This window comes from Sander vitreus, chromosome 4 (genome assembly GCF_031162955.1).
Source record: "Sander vitreus isolate 19-12246 chromosome 4, sanVit1, whole genome shotgun sequence".
Classification (NCBI taxonomy): domain Eukaryota; kingdom Metazoa; phylum Chordata; class Actinopteri; order Perciformes; family Percidae; genus Sander; species Sander vitreus.
In genome coordinates, this window is record NC_135858.1 from 35,602,068 (window position 1) to 35,605,444 (window position 3,377).

Here is a 3,377-nt window from a genome sequence, read left to right on the forward strand (position 1 = left end):
ACTCTTGGTATCCTTTGGCGTTTGTTATTCATGCTAAAAGAGCGTCCTTTGGCGTTTGTTATTGATGCTAAAAGTCTCCTTTAGCATCGGGACTCTTGACATCACTTTTGACGCTCTGGGTCGGGACGTACTGACTGACATGCGCGCAAGAACGGGACAGTCACGTTTAGGAAAAGATGGTGGGTGGGGTTATAAAATGTATTCTCACTCCCCCATCGCGTAAAATGACATGCGGTACAAGAACGGCACAGTTAAGTTTAGGAAAAGATTCTGGGTGGGGTTATAAAATGTATGCTTCTGTGACACGCGAGCCGCGCTGCTGCTCTGCCCAGTGCCTTCCATACAGACGCTTAAGGATGTTATATCTATATGTCATATCGAATATCGATTAATAGTCTGTATGAAACTACAAGACCTAAGGAATTCATGGTATAACGCTCCAAAGATAGGTTACATTTTGGCGAGTGATTTTTTGGGATTATAAACGGACAGCATTTTGGCGAACATTTTCGTTAGCCATTATTACACAAATGTTTAATTTGTCTTTTCTACAAACATGAAATCCAAAGTTCCTGGAGGCAATTAATTAACAGTAATACTCATACTTCTTCTCATAACTCTTAATTCTTCTAAATTTCAAGCAAACTTGCAGAAGTTGTTGAAGCGGACCACAACAACACTTTAAAACCCAACGGTTGTTCTCGAGTTAAATAGTGTGTGTGTGTGTGTGTGTGTGTGTGTGTGTGTGTGTGTGTGTGTGTGTGTGTGTGTGTGTGTGTGTGTGTGAATTAATTAATACTCATTCTTCTTCTAACTTTCAACCAAACTTGCAGAAGGTTTTACAGCGGACCACATCAACACCTTAAAACCCAAGGGTTATTCTCGAGTTAAATTGTGATTTGGCATCTGAAAATCTTATGAATTCCTTCAATAGTTTAGTCTACAGAGTCTGTGGGGGGGCAGAGGTTCAGACAGATAGGAGTTTGGAGCTCAGTCAATTAGACATTTTTTTTATTGAAGAGTAGTTTATGCAACTTTCCCACATTTGGAGCAGGTCAGATTAGCACTCCATCACTGGCCTGTATTTATACATAAGAAATTCTTTACATGCTTCATAAAAAGCCTTGGATAAGACACACAAATTACTCTTCATCGTACACGTGAACGGGGAAAAGGCACAATGGCAGATAAGTGCTGGAAAAAAGGGCATTTTCGAGTATAATTCATTAATGTTTCTGTTACACGCAAACTTTGTACACCAAATCAGAACATAGATACAAATCTGAAGAAAGAAAAGTGAACATCTTTTCTGTTTGAGTCGAATATGAGATCAGAACTTGAAAGGGTAACTTTGGTTACTTTTGTTCAACCTGGTTTTCCCATGTTTTTGTCTTGGGGTGAGTGATGAGGACAACAATGTAACGTTAATGGGCAATTGTGCACCTTCAATTTACATCCACAAAAGTGCTTGTTTTGCCGCTGACAGGCTCAGATTATTATTCTAAGTGACAACATTATGGAAAGGATCCCTACAGAGATAGACCTTTTAGTTAAAGAGTAAGATCCTTTTTTTGACACATAAATGTTTCTGCGAAATTGCTGTCGCTAAACCCACCAGACTCCATGTAAATAAAGAATAATTTTATCATCCTAAAACACACTTCATTCAAAGTGGACAGAAACAAAATAAATCAAATAGCCGTCTTGGTTCGTCTTTCCACTGTTCCAACGGGGTCAGCCCTATGTTCCCACAGCCCTATGTTCCAACATTTCTAAGATTTTTCTTAAAATTAGGCCCTATTTTAGTGTTAGGGTTACATTCCATCTGTAGTCCATTGCTACTGGATAATAGGTTGGGTGTAATTGGCTACCAAATAGGGAGAAAGGGGAATACAATCTGATACAAATTTATGAAAAATGAAATGTGGGAACATAGGGCCTAATTTTGGAAAAAGAAATCTGAGAAATGTGGGAACATAGGGACTAATTTTGGAAAGAAAATCTGAGAAATGTGGGAACTGTGGGAACATAGGGCCTAATTTTGAAAAAAATCTTAGAAATGTGGGAACATAGGCATGCTCCCGATCCAACAATCACCACTCTAGTTTGGTTGAAATAAACTCTTAATTCACCCATTTACATGTGAAGCTATGACTCTATACACGCTAAAAGTACTGATTACTTACATGGAGTCTGGTAGGTTTGGTGATAGTGATTTCGGGGCTGTTTCATGTTAAACGAAAAGGATGTTTCTCTTAAACAAAAAGGTCTATCTCTTATTGGGTTACATTTCAGCATGGTCCACAGCTGCCGGTTACAGTGTTCTGGCTCAATACTGGACCAATTTCAAAGAGTTTGGTTCTCATCCGTCACTTAGACACAAAAACATAGGAATTTAGGGTCCAGGTTGAAAAAGAAAAAATGAAGTTGCCCTTTATTCCAAAAGTGTCTTTGGTTGTTTTTGGCGTCTCTCAGATTAATCTTCGCTAATCGCAACCAACATCAACATTACTAACAAGTTTTAGTGAGTGGGCGTTAAAGAGCATCACATCCGTGAGTTTATCTTTGTCTGTATAGTCTTTAACAGTGTGTAACAGCCTTTGGTATGCAGTCTGATAGTCCACTTGAGTGTGAAGAGTAATGTCTGTTGCAAAGTGGGGAGTTCGGCCTCAGTCGGCTGAAAAAAGAACGCTTTGATCAGTGTTGATCTTCCCATTTTAGGTTTGATCAACTATCTTCCTTCAAAGTGAAGGGCAGAAACTGTCCTTTCTCCATCTCTCGCTCTTTGTCCCACATTTCTTTGCTACCTGCCAGAGATATATATATATATATATATATATATATATATATATATATATATATATATATATATATATACGTAGATACCGCATTGGCCGGTGTGTTGGGACAGACATGCTGCACATCGTAATGCATATACAGTATGTCTATCGAGGCAGAAGGTCTATCCACAGTTAAAATCATAATTTCTCGCTGAATTTCCAACCAATTTTTTAAGTGATTTACTTTGCCAGATATGTATCTATGATGCAGGATACTTTGTTAAATTAAAAATGCGGGTTTTCATACCAAAATACCTTACCTTGTGTAGATAATAACAGTACGCAGCTTTAAGCCGTGATAATTAAGGACAGTCACTTAAGTTTATGTCGGATACTACCCAAATTCACACGTTCGTAACTCTTAAATATTGTAAAATACCTTTTTTATAATCTGTGAAATATTCTTCCATGTTACTTTAGTTTGGTGCTTCTTTTGCATGAGCATCCAAAAGCAGCACAAAAGTCTTTTATTTTCTATGAGTCTTCATGGTCAAGCGGGTCGGACATCCGTCCCGAAATGGCGGCAGACGCATCTCA

General features: G+C 38.3%; 1 protein-coding gene across 1 annotated transcript in view; it reads right to left on the reverse strand.

Moving 5' to 3' along the window:
- Positions 1 to 989: 989 nt before the first annotated feature.
- gdf5 (growth differentiation factor 5) overlaps positions 990 to 3,377 on the reverse strand; it is a 15,503-nt gene continuing 13,115 nt past the window's right edge. The window contains exon 2 of the mRNA XM_078249484.1: positions 990 to 3,377. This exon is cut by the window's right edge and continues 1,021 nt beyond it. The gene's annotated coding sequence lies outside the window, so the exon portion shown is untranslated.